This window comes from Lethenteron reissneri, chromosome 7 (assembly GCF_015708825.2).
Source record: "Lethenteron reissneri isolate LAM-NWPU_2019-01 chromosome 7, ASM1570882v1, whole genome shotgun sequence".
In the NCBI taxonomy this organism is placed as follows: domain Eukaryota; kingdom Metazoa; phylum Chordata; class Hyperoartia; order Petromyzontiformes; family Petromyzontidae; genus Lethenteron; species Lethenteron reissneri.
In genome coordinates, this window is record NC_083785.1 from 206192 (window position 1) to 219424 (window position 13233).

At 47.2% G+C, this 13233-nt stretch overlaps 1 protein-coding gene across 2 annotated transcripts in view; it reads left to right on the forward strand.

Annotated features, from left to right (window-relative positions):
- The first annotated feature begins 4603 nt into the window (after positions 1–4603).
- The window catches only part of RAPH1 (Ras association (RalGDS/AF-6) and pleckstrin homology domains 1), a 96114-nt gene continuing 87484 nt past the window's right edge, over positions 4604–13233 (forward strand). For both annotated transcript variants that reach the window (XM_061572837.1, XM_061572844.1), the window contains exon 1: positions 4604–4834. The gene's annotated coding sequence lies outside the window, so the exon portion shown is untranslated. The remainder of the gene's footprint in view (positions 4835–13233) is intronic.

Here is a 13233-nt window from a genome sequence, read left to right on the forward strand (position 1 = left end):
CATGATCGGGAACCGGAGGCCCCAGCCCTGGTCAGGTTGGGCGTCCAAGCGAAGGGGAGGTCATCGGCAGTGCCTGCCCCCATGCAGGTGGCATTGGACCGTCTGAAGGAGGCTAGAGAGGCCTCACTGGGTAACACAGAGCAGAGGCAGGTTGCCAATGAATGCCTGCATGGTACTCAGCCTCCGCGGGAGCCATGGCGAGTGGGGGATAGGGCTTCGTTGCACTGCCCTATGGTGCCGGTGGGCACGTCGCCAAAATTCCATCGACCCTGGCAGGGTCCCGTTGAAATTGTGGAGACTCGTCGGGACCAGAGTGTACGAATTCGATGCGGCCGGCGGTTATGGCATGTTCACCCGTCGCGTCTTAAGAAATTTGTGTGATGCGTCATCTCCCATCCCGGAACGGCCTGTATTAGATGTGTCCGATGAACCTGTGGTGCGGCGGCATGGGAACGCACCTCAGCAGTCTACCCTCGTGTGTCTGCAGGACCATCGCTATTGACTCGGGAGAGGCTTTCTGGCAGGCTCTCTGGCCATGTGTCGGCTGGCCGGCCGCAACCTCGTGAGCCGCCCTGGGACGCATGGGAGCGGAATGTGGTCGCGCCAGCGGATGATCGCTATTACGAGGGCGGGCACGCATCGAGGGCAGAACGCTGCCCCGTGCCAACGAGGGGGTGCTTGCTACCCTTGTCCCCTGTCCACCCAGGCCAGGGTGATGAACTGTCAGCGGGAACCCGCTCTCGAGGAGGGACTTTTCGTTAAATTCCGTTGCGCCATGGTTGCAACGTTGTTGGGGGGGAATCTTTTAATTGTATGTGGGGTTTTGTCGTGTGCTTGCCGCGTGATACTTTGGTTGTGCTTAGCTGGGACGGCTAATTCTTTATCATGGGGGGGGGGGGGGTAATGAGTGGTTTAATACACGCCAACGTGCGTGTGGGGTACAGGGGCCAACGGGTGAGTCGGAGACGGCCGTTGGGCAATTAGGGATGCAGGGCTGTGATTGGCTAGTTGTTGTAGTTGGGTGTGAAGTGGCGCCTCCAAGTCTGGAAATGAAGACAGGTGGCAGCGGGGGCTGGGGGCGAGGGGCGTCGGGGGAGAAGCCAACTAATTAATTGGCAATTAATAGGGGCGGGGATAAATACAGGGGAGTTTTGGAGTTGAGGGGAGTTGGAGTGGAGTCGTGCCTGGGAGTCGCATACAAATGGTTAGAGCTGAAGACAAGGAGTAAAATAAAAAGTATAGAGTAGCAGTAGAGTAAAGGAAGAAGTATAGAGTAGCAGTGGAATAAAGGAAGAAGTATAGTGTAACGGCTAAAGTGAGACAGAGAAGCCGCGAGAGAGCGGCTGGAGTGAGACGGAGAGCCCACGAGAGAGCAGCTGGACTGTGTCGGAGGAGCGGAGAGGAGAGTCGGGAGAGACGGCAGAGTGGAGCGAGCGAGGCCGGCGGAGCGCGGCGAGCGAGCAGAGAACACGCCGGAGAATGATGCTGAGATGTGCTGTGTTCGTAGAAATAAAGTGACGACAGAAAAGCAAGAATTTGTCTGCGTAAAGTACAGCACTACATAGGTATAAATTATGTTCAAGTTAAGAAAATGTAATTTGTTCGTGAACAAAAATAAAATTTGGAGTAAAGAATTGACAGATCGATGCGCATGCTCAGTGATAACTTTCCTGCTCCCGTTCAGAAAATTCCACCCACTAAGTGGATAGCAGAGCCACGCCAATCAAAATATAACTTCACCCACTGTTGTAAAGGAATGCAACTACAGTACTGTAGAGGCGATCACGTGGATTTGGGATTAACCGGAGTACATATTGGGTTGGTTTAAGCACGTGACTTGTAATAAACATTTCCAAAACTAACAATGTATAACTAATTGTCTTTAGATTATGAATTTGGGCTTTAGGCAAAATCCATGAGTTATTAATTTGTCAAAATCTTAGGTTCACAGTTAATCCGCAAATGGGATCAACCGCAACGCAAATCATCAAGAGTTTACCGTATATATAGTTACTCATGTAATTGGCCATCGTATTATGAGTTCATAAAACTTACATTTAATGAAAAAGACAACTTTTTAGATTCATTGAATTTATTGAATAAAAAAGTGGCTCTATATATGTCATATTTTGTGTAAATTGATGATCATCTCCCAAAAGTTGAGATCAATTTTGTTGATTCAGCACTTTGATGCTGGTTGGATTTTTGCATCTTGACAAAGCAACATGACGTTAACTGGGAAAAAAACAAGTTTATTGAGATGAAGTACAACATACTCAAAAGGTTGCCCTTGTGACCTATTGACAGTGATAGCAAATACAGGAATGATTGGAAACTGTCTTCACTTCAAAATAACTGATAAATTCACATCAGACGGTGCCAGATCAATTCTGATAATAAAGACAATATCTCCACGATTGGATTCTGAAATGATTTCAGCCACAACAAAATTACAGTGCATTTCACAAATCAGCATTACAATGGTTCCTTATTTCAAAACCAATATAAGAGGTGGCATTTCAGATTGTGTTAGCGTGTGCATAAATTCTACTGGATAATAATTTGTGACGTCAGTCGGATACACATAACCTACCCAGCGTTACACACAGCGTACAGTGTCAGGCGTTAGGCAGAGATCACCAAAACTATATTTACGGGTTAAGACATCCGTAGCTATTTCAGTAGAAGTGAATATTGAGAAAGGAGGGGGGCCCACACAGTGCCGGATTATCCTAGTAGCGAAAGTAGCATATGCTACGGTCCCTGCACTTTCAAGGGTCCCGCGCTAAATGCTTTCAAGCTATCAATTCCGGTTCAGTGATTCTGCACTTGCTCTATTACTATAGTACTATACTGCCTTCAACTTTATGAACGACTGGGTGTTTAAGGTTAGCAATCTGTCGTATTATCTGGCTGTATAGCAACTGAAAAAATACAATTACTTTACTATGCAAGTTAAAAATTTGTGTTTTATTATTTGTGTTTTTTTAGGGCCCCTTCATAAAGTATGCTACAGGCACCAGACTAGCTTAATCCGGCACTGGGCCCACGGTCGTATTTTGCATACCTCCCCTGTTGAAATAGGTGGCTGCGCCCATGCTGCCCCTGTCTCTGCCCACGTACACTGTCCTAGTGCCTCCTTTCTTTGTCTCCATCCCCGAAGGCCCCTTCCAGTTTTGTGCTTTCTCTCTCTGCAATTGCTATCCTGTGACGGGATGATTATTTAATGCGGTCATGCTCTAACGGTGTTAACTTTACAATGTCCCGGGCTGACATTTTCCTCCCTTGGCCCCAACTCTGACCCTGAACTCTCCCCTCTTCTCCATCACCTGCTGCTGTCACTTCCCGTGCAATGTTTTTGGGTAATTTGTTCATCTTTCCTGTACTTTTCACAACATCTGTGAAAAAGACCTTCATAGTTCATTAGATTCCTGCAGTCCAAACATATTCTGATTATGTTCTGTGGTAAGAAGACCTTTATAGCTCATCGGGTTCCTCCAATATAAATATTAGAATAATGTTGCGCACCTTTGTGGCTTTGTTTTTAGCCTGCATTGGCCAGGTTTTCTCGTAATTTGAGCGACGTGGTTCAAATTTCACAATGTTTGTTCCATTTAGAGTCACGTGCCGGGTGGATTTCACGCGTTACAAATATTTCCGTTAAATTGAGCAGCAGCGGGCCCATCAAACGACCTCTCTGCTCTAGTTCAGGTTTGGGTGGCAGCAGTGGAGGGTCCTTGACTCGATATCGCTGCGTGATCCCTAATTCGCAGGTAACTTCACGGCATTGGGATATTCGGCCAATATCATTTGCACACAGAAAAGGCGCCCGAGTCGAGAATCGAACCCGGGAACTGTCACTGTCAGGCGGGTCACCACTGCGCTGCCTCTGAACAAAATATGCAAGCGGCTAAACCGCCAGCGCTCATTCACACAGCCCCATATTCACCATCATCAGCCACACGGCCTTCTATTAGGGCAGTGGTTCTTAACCTTTACTGCAGCCTTGCACCCCTTTGGTTATCAATCGTAAAATATAATGTTAATAAATACATAGCTTTGATGAAACAAAGCACAGTAGTTGTACTTACTTTCCCGTGCTTTCATTTGTGTTTGATGAATTATCTTCTAATAAAAAAAATCTGGCCATGTCTCGCACCCCCAGAAAGGGCATCTTGCACCCCCAGGGGGTGCGTGCACCCCAGGTTAAGAAGCAGAGCCATTGTGAGTGAGGATGTTGCTATCTGATCATCAGCACGGCCACTTGGCTCAGGCGAGCCGGCGGTGACTCATGAGCAGCAGGCTCAAGGCGGCCGAGCCTGAGCGGGCGGACACGTGGTGACGTCATCCCCCTCGAGCCCCCCCCCGCACGTCCATCCGCCCCCCCCCCCAGCAATCTCCTCCATCCGCTGTGCGCCCCCCGCGAGCCTCCTCCTCCCCCCCGTCCCCCCACCTCTCCTCTCAGCCGCCACCCAATCCAGAGCCGCCTCCTCCTGCTCCCTCCCTCCCTCCGCCCCCACCGCCTCCCATCCTCGACTCCTCCGCCGCCACCATCATCCCACCACTCCCCCCTCCACCCTCACCGCAGCCACACCCTCCCCACCCTCCCCACCCTCCTGCGGCTTTCGTTGGATGCGCGGCGTCTCCCCGCTCCTCCTCGTCCCCCTCCGCCCCGCGTCTCACTCCTCGCCTCGCCGGAGGAGCTCGTTGTGGTTGCGGCCCTGGATGAGCGTCTCCCGTCTCTTTCTCGTCGTCTGCTGCCCGACGCTTCCCACTCGCCATCTCTCCTCCTCGTCCACGGCCGCAGGACGAGGTGGTTGTGGTCGCGGTCTGGGTGAGTGTTTCCTTCCTCGCGAGATGCCGAGCGCGTCCCCTCGCCGCGGAGCTGGGGGGGTCGGGACCCCACCCCGAGCCGCGGACACGGAACGGGGACGAGGCGGGGGGGGGACAAGAGGGTGGCCCGGAGCTGGGCCCCCCCGGGGTGGTGAGCGAGGAGGGGTTTGTCGGTCCGTGTGCGTGCCCACTGCCTGTGTGTGTGTGTCTCCGTGTCCCCAGCGCGTGTGCTGGTGGTGGCACAGCTGCTGTTGTGTAGCATGATGATGATGATGCTGCTGCCTACGCCCAGAATCGTAAAGCAGTGAGGATGGTTGATGATTCATCGCTCACCGATTCACAATAGTCACTCGCTCACATGTCGTCAATCAGTCGCCTCCTTATTGCTCTTCTCTCGCAACGACCATGGTTACTTTTGCCGTGAACATCACTCGTTGATTCCTCCACCAATGTTGAGGACTCTGTCTCCAATTCTAACTGTTTCGTCTCGTCCGTACTGTTCAGCCACCACCACTGCAGGTCACGAAAAAACTCACTCGCCCATCCATCCATTCAATTACCCGCTCATCACACTGCAGGTCACACCACAAATCTTTCTACTTCATCCCTCGCACTCCTGCACTTGGGAATTCCCTCCCATCGTATATTTTCCCAAACTAATAACCTTGCTCGATTCAATCAACGTATCAACTCTTATCTACGTTGATGACCGCTTGCTTGGACTGGCTGTGTGTGCGTGCACCGTAGAGGATAATGTTGGTGCAGTAGTTTGTGCAATTCTCCAGTTTCCCCTGGCCACAGCGAACATCAGTGATGAATATACGAACTAGTTATTTGAGTACCTGGTGCCGTGTGTAAATATCGTGTGCCGTATGGACCCTTCATAGATTGTCGCTGACAGCAGTTGCCCCAATCGCTTGTGTAGACTACGTGGGGGATCTTTGCCTTCATTTTGTACCGTGTACTTGGTCCAGTTTGGTCCGTGTATTCACATTAGTCGGTTGTAATGTTTCCTTATTTACGGCTGGGTCAGACTGATGACAGACATACGTGCTTGCTTATGCACACTATATGTGTGTGTGCCACCCTTGCTGTTAGCTTTTCCAGCGAGTTGGTAACGTTGGCTGACTTGACATTGTAGAATGGACTCTGAACCTTGTAGCCTTCATCTGTCGTAAATGCACGGCAGTGCACTGCTTAAACCTGACTAGAACAGCGCGTAGTATAACTACTGACGCACTAAACGTGGCTGTGAACATTTGAGAAGGAAAGACATCTCGGACATTTACCATCTTCAGCATTTCATGCAGTTTTGGGTGACCGAATGGTAGAGTGGTGATGATACTTCGTGGCTTACAGCACGAAGGCGCTGGATTTGATTACGAACTCGAACGCATTTTTGCGTGGCGTTTGTATGTTCTCTCCCTGTTGTTGTGCATGGGTTTCCTCCGGCTTCTCCAGTTCCCTCTCTTAGCTAAAAACATGCAGTGTCACGAGTGTTGAACCAAGCATCCCAATGCTGAACATGTATCTGTACCCCCCCCCCCCCCCCGGCAGGGCATTCCTGGTTTAACAAGCGGCATTATATTATTAATCAAATGTAATTTTCGGTAAATACTTAGATTATTTTTTTGCAGCATGCCGGACATCCCTTGTAACAGGAAGGGACCCTGCCCCCAATTACTGTAGTCAGCCTCTCAGAGGTTTCACCACCATGTGCGTGAATCGGCCCATTCATTCACACAGTGGTGTGAATAGGAATACCACGCGATATGTTAATTACCTCCCCTGGTATAGAGGAGGTAGTGGGTTCAATCCCAACCCTGACTCCTGAGTTTGCATGGCTCTCCTGTGTGGTCGTGTGGATTTTTCTCCAGGTCCTCCGGTTTTTCCCGCCACATTTATAAATGTGCGTTTAGAGTATGTGGCTGCTTTACATTTCCACGATGATAAGCTACTTCGTTGAGCTATCATTTGTGACCAGGTCGCTTCTGAAAACGAGCTAAATAGCTCAGTGGGCCTTACCTGGTAAAATAATAAAGTGTTTAGTTTAGTTGAATCAAGATGTATGCAACGTTAGGTGCCTGTGCATTATTGCTGCACGATACTGCCATGCTCACCATGGGGAAACAATGACAGGATGCTTGGATTATACCTCAAGGATGACAATGACGTTTCACTGATTATAAGCATGGGGACAAAAACACGTTTTAATTTCTGACTGAATGTTCTAGGGTTGGGAGGCACACACACCACTGTAAACACAGCAGTTTGTGTGTACCTAGGATAGCTATTGAAATCAGTCGCTAAAATGAAAAGTACAGTACCTGAAATGTGCCTGTGAATAAATTGTAAATGTGTTTGCGTACGAGGTGCTCTGACATACGGAAGTAAAAAGGTCTAATATAAAGATGTTAGAACAGCAACTGAAGTGGGCAAAGAAGCAGGTAGAGATGCATAATAAGGTTTTTTTCGGTTAGATTGTGGAAATACAAATGTGTTGTTAGCCTGCCACCACAGCCAATTCGTAAGGTTTCTCACGTAAACAAAACGTGCCAATTAGTTACTAGTTCAGTACACCAATGTGTTAGAGAGTATATCCACAATTTTCAATTTGAGTACGGCATTTATAATATTGGTCGTGAAAGCCTACGTGTCAATAAACTGAGGTAGAGATACATGCCGAGATAAAAAATTTGAGAGACAAAGTGGAAAGCGTGGATTGGAGAACACCCAAAGGTTAATGACATCGGTGAATTAGTGAAGTAATGTAAGTGGGCTTGGGCAGAAAACGCCACAGCTTGAACGGATGATGGCCTAAATTTGATAATGAAAGTAACCTTTACAGTACCAATGTGCCTTATGAAGACGGTTGTTAACATGGGCTACTTGATTGCCATTGCCTCTGCGGATACACTTAACTGTAATACGTAGTATTTGGGCTGCTATAGGAACTGTTGCTAAAATTAGTGTTCATTGCATTCAGGTTATTTGAATGGTGGTGTCGTTTGTTTTGCTATGGAGACAGATGGTACAGTACTTTACAATGAAACTGGGAACACTTGTGTTGCCAGGTGCTTGTGGCAGTCCGTAATCCAGCATTGTATAAGGCAGCGAGGGTTGGTGGATCGCACAAATGTTGTGAACTCCCTTCCCGTGAGCGTCGAGGTGCCGTACCATGGCTTGCCCGGAGGTGGCACAGCAACTGTGGACTAATCTCTTATCTGGCTCCATCTGTATGGGACATTGTTGTCCCCATCACACGTGTGCTGTTCTCTGGCTGCTCCGGTTTCCTCCCACACGGATGAACACTCATCATTCATAGAATGAAAAGATATTCATTTTATGCACACCGCTGTGTGTCGCGGGATTGTGCGGCGGTGTGCGATGCAGTCTGCATGAATGACGCTGCCATGTAAAACACTTATTATTATTATTGTTTCTACTCTTCGCATTATAGTATGAAATATCGAAACTGGGATTTGGTCCAGCTGCTCCTAAACCCTGTACAGTTATGCTCCACGTTAGTGATCTGCCTTAGCGATATGTGTTCGTGATTGGTGTTCCGTGGCGAGATGTTATCTTCCTCGCCTGGTATGTAGGAGTTTGCGGGTTCGATCTCGACCCTGCTGACTATACATTTGGAGTCTGCATGTTTCTCTCCCCATGGTCGCATGGATTTTTCTCTGGGTGCTCCGGTTGTTCCCTGCACGTTTTAGAAATGTGCGTTTTCAGTATTTGGCTGTTTTAAATTTCCACACTGAGAAGCTGTTTCGTTGAGCTATGATTTTGGTCAGGTCGCCTCTGAAAAAGAGCTACATAGATAGCTCAGTAAGCATTACCTGGTAAAAGAAAAAGTTTAGTTTTAGTATAATGATCCGCGTTCGTGATGTGGATACTACCTGGGATGAAGAGGGGGTGGAGAAAGTGCATCGGGATGTGTTTGTAGGCAGCTAAGACATTCATGGGAGGGTAAATTATGCATTTTTACTGGTCAAAGTTGTTATTATCATGGAGAGTTTTACAGGTTATTTCCTGAAATACAGGATTGTGAACTTGGCTACTGTGCAGTAGATCTGAGATGGGGTAAATTGGGGTAGTAAGTTCACGATGTGACGTGACGCCAAGGAGGCGGATTTCTGCAGAGACTGAATCAAGGAGTCTGCATGTCTCTCCCACCCGTGGTCACGTGGATTTTTTTCCACCAGGCCCTCTGGTTTTTCCCTCCACATTTAGAAACATGCATTAAGATTATTTGAATTATTTTGCAGTGATACGTTTACACGTGATAAGCCACTTTTTTGAGCCATAATTTGTGGTCAAGTTGCTTCTGAAAAATAAGTTAATACCTCAGTGGGCTTTGCCTGGTAAGATGAGGATGGTTTAGTTTCATTGGTATGTTTGTAGGCGATTTGTTTGCCTTTGTTGTACTTTGCACTCCTATCATCTTTTTTATTGTTTGTTGGAACGTTCTTACCCGCCCCTACAGGACATCCGTGAAAAAGAGCTGCATAGCTCATCGGATTCCTCCAGTATAAAAAAATATTCTGAAGGATGAACCAGCATAATTCCAGTACTGGAGGGTGGTGTGTGGTTTTATTCGCATCTAAATATAACTGTCTTGTTATAGTCCACATTTCATTAATTTAAAACTGATGCAGTCAGCTGCCCTGAAATTGCATGTATGAACTAACAATGCACATGAGAAAAGGGACTGGGCAAGGAGATGCTCCCTCATGAGGCTTCTCTCATCAACATTAGAAGACATTTGCATTTCATTGAATTCGAAAAAGGCAAAAACACAATTAGAGAAAACGTGAACCCTGTTAGATTCGCTGTGGCGACCATCATTATGGCAGCCAATGGAAATGAGCAGAAGGAAATAACTGAAGAACTTAAACACAGAGGGCTACAGAGTGGGGCTACAGATGCACACGGTGAAGGCAAAACAAAAGTGCAGCTCACGAAATGAAAGAAAATAATGGTTGTACTCTTTGGTTCTTTTGGTAAAGTCACGTAGAAAGAAAATAAATTAAATAATATAATACGACGTTTCTATTGCAACACAAGCAATCGTCATCAGGTAGAAAAGAAACCTAGTGAACTTAGAAATACAATGCAATCCAACACACAGAGTCCGCTAACACAACAGTCAGCACCTTACCTGGTGGTTACGTTCTTCCAAAGATTGCTAAATTTGAGAGACAGACACGGGGACACACAGACAGACACACAAGCAGAGAGAGACAACACAGAGACACAGAGAGAGAGAGACAACATAGACACACAGACCCAACGCCTCGGTGCCGAGGACTTAAATAGAGGGGGGGGCAGAGAGAGAGGTGGGTCTGCTGGAGCAGAGAAATTAGCATGTCGATGAGAGAGCTGTGTGGAAATCCACCTCGCGGCGGCCGGGGGAGAGAAATACCCAGCAAGCCTGGTAAACTGATAGGTCCATACCACTCTGGATGAAGAGGGGGGTGGAGAAAGTGCATCGTGATGTGTTTCTAGGTAGCTAAGACATTAATGGGAGGGTTGGTCCACTCTGGTGTGGACCAATCAGTTTCAAAGACAATGCATATACTATCAGAGTAAGTTTTTTTGTTTGCATTCTGACCAGAAGTATATGTGGTTAATGCAGACATGATTCCTTGTAAAAGGTTTCTGTTTGGTGTTGTAACATCTTAACACCTGTTTTGTTGCCAGAAAAAGGGGAAAACCTATTTTAATATTTTGGTACCGGCAAAGGAGGTCCCATAATGTAGGCTGATATAAGAGGCTAACAAAAAGGCAGGGCTCCAAAGTGAGGCACTCTCCTGAGAGGATGACCACCATGGAGAAGAAGCGATGACATCATCTCATCAGGGACATCATGGATTTTGGTATTGCAAAGCCGTGAAGGATGACTGTGACATGGGGTGCCATCATCCAGCAGTGGACTGTTCTCTAGTCTTGTGAATATGCCTTTTCAGGAGCTAAATGCGAATGTCGAGGTCTGCTGGCCATGATAGGTCTTCAGGAGAGAGTTTTAGGTTTTCTATTCCACCTTTGTTGAGGGAGCCCAGACTACAGGATTCACTTTATGGTCCTTAGTTTGGGCTGCGTGGCCACAATCGCACGACTGTGGCTTGTCTTTGATTTTTTTCATCCCTAAAGGAGGTGTGCACAGCTGCCTGTTGATGTTCTGATGCGGTTGATGGTAACACCCACATCTTAGAGACATGTCAAGGCCAAGCGTAGCAGTGTACTGTTAATGGCTGCTGATGATGGCGATGATGAAATGTCACTGCATCGCGAGTTCCTGTAAAAAAACCTAGCTGGGCATGTGCTTCACGAGGTCTCAAGAAGGGGGAAGGATATGAAGTAAAGTATGTTCTCCTATAACGTCGCATGTTTTCATAATGCAAATGGGATACAACATGTTGAATGTATGAGGGAACACATTTTTTACAACACTGATGTGAATTGGATCTAACACGATTGAGCGAACAGAACTACATTGCGCGAGTAGGAATAAGCGGTCGTACGGCTGTCTCGATGTAGCATCACACAAGGCATTGGGATGCTGCTGGATGCTTCTAAATACTACCCATGCACCTCAGTCTTTGTTCAGCCTGCGTACGAATCTCACGTTATCGTGGAGTGTGCTTTACCCTATATTACATACAGGGTGTTTAAAAAAGATGGACCCGATTTGAAATCGCTATATCTCTGCAACCACGAACTGCCCATGAATGAAACTCTTACCACTTGAAAGGGCGGGGCATAGTTTAAAATTATTACCGCTAGATGCCTCTCCCAGCGCACAAACAGCCCCTAGCCTCAGTCATTCGCAAGACACACTTCCTCAACGTTGAATAGGTCGCACAAGATCCAAGACTTGGCGCTACACTTTTAGCCCCCAAGATCCTCAGACATCATACCTTGCGACTTTTTCTTGTGGGGATACATCAAAGACCGTGTTTTTGTGCCACCATTAGCGACTAATCTGGATGACCTCAAAAACAGAATCACGGCAGCGGTGAGTTCAGTGGAAGAAGACACTTTGAGAGGCGTTTGGGACTAATTCAACTATCGTCTCGATGTTGTCCGTACAGAAGGTGGAGGGCACATAGAGCATTTATAAAATGGTTAGTAAAACTTGATAACTCATTCAACCGTTTGTTACTTTTCTATAATTGTAACGTTTTGCCATCGTGAAATATACTGCTTTGAAATTGGGTCCATCTTTTTAAACACCCTGTATTATTTATTATAACGAGATATTCTATAATGCTATGTTTTTCAGGAACTCAACTACCACCGCTTTCTAGGAGAACAGACTCTGTGGTGAGTTGTGACTGAATGACACTTCATAGAGAAGAGGCAGGCAGCCACAGGAGGCAGACGAGATGAGGAAGGTCTTGAGCCTGGACTTGAACAGACCAAGGGGGTTGGAAGCATGAGGGGCTGGGGTGTATGGAGGAGGAGGGTTGTACGACACTCTGACTCTGTGTTTATGCGATCTCACCCATAAACCCAATTATTAAATAAGAGGATATTGATTTGGGCCATGTTTACTTAATCAGAGGGAGCAAGGCTGTGGAAGTGGAGCCACTTTAAAGTGGAGCAGCGTGAGGCATGGGGCAAGCTCATGGAGGATGTTTAAGACGATGAGGGTGATCTTGTTGCTGACTCGGAAATTAGGAGCCACTGCAGAGATCTTTATGCATTGTCTCTGTGTGGGCTCGTGTATGTGTACGAGGTTTGATTGTGGCATTTTGGATTAAATGCACTTTGGAGAGTTATGGGAGTCAATGTGGAAAAATGCATGTATAAGTATCTGGGCAGCAGAATGGACAAAGTAGTGGATACAGGTTGAGGTTGAACGCCGTACAGAGTTGAGTGATGTGGCAGTAAAACATTTGAAGGGGCACCCCCAGTGGCTGCTGTCCCTGTGGGCGCAAGATAACTCAGCACCTGACCTGCAAGTGGACATTCATTTACTGGTAGGGGGCGATTATTGCTGCAGTGTGATCCCAATTGAGCAATTTGCGGTGTATATTTTTTGTTAATCTGGCAAAGGTGGCCCATAACCCCCGGCACACAATGGCCTACTAATGTTTTTCTAATGACAGCATGGAATATTGAACGTACACTGGTACAGTGTGCATATTAAACGTCTTTCGCACCGCGCATAGCCAACTGTAATCACCGCGCTGGCCGCCAACTCGAGCTGTGAACCTCTGGAACAAGCGGCGAGCGAGCGCTGCTGCTGGGCCGTATAGCCACCCTGAGAACATGAACTCATCGCCAGTCATGTTACAGTTTACGAGGTTCAGATCTTCAGTCTTCATCGAGCGATTTAGATTTAGGTAACATTTAGCTGCCAGAGAGCATCTGAACCCATACGGGATGAGA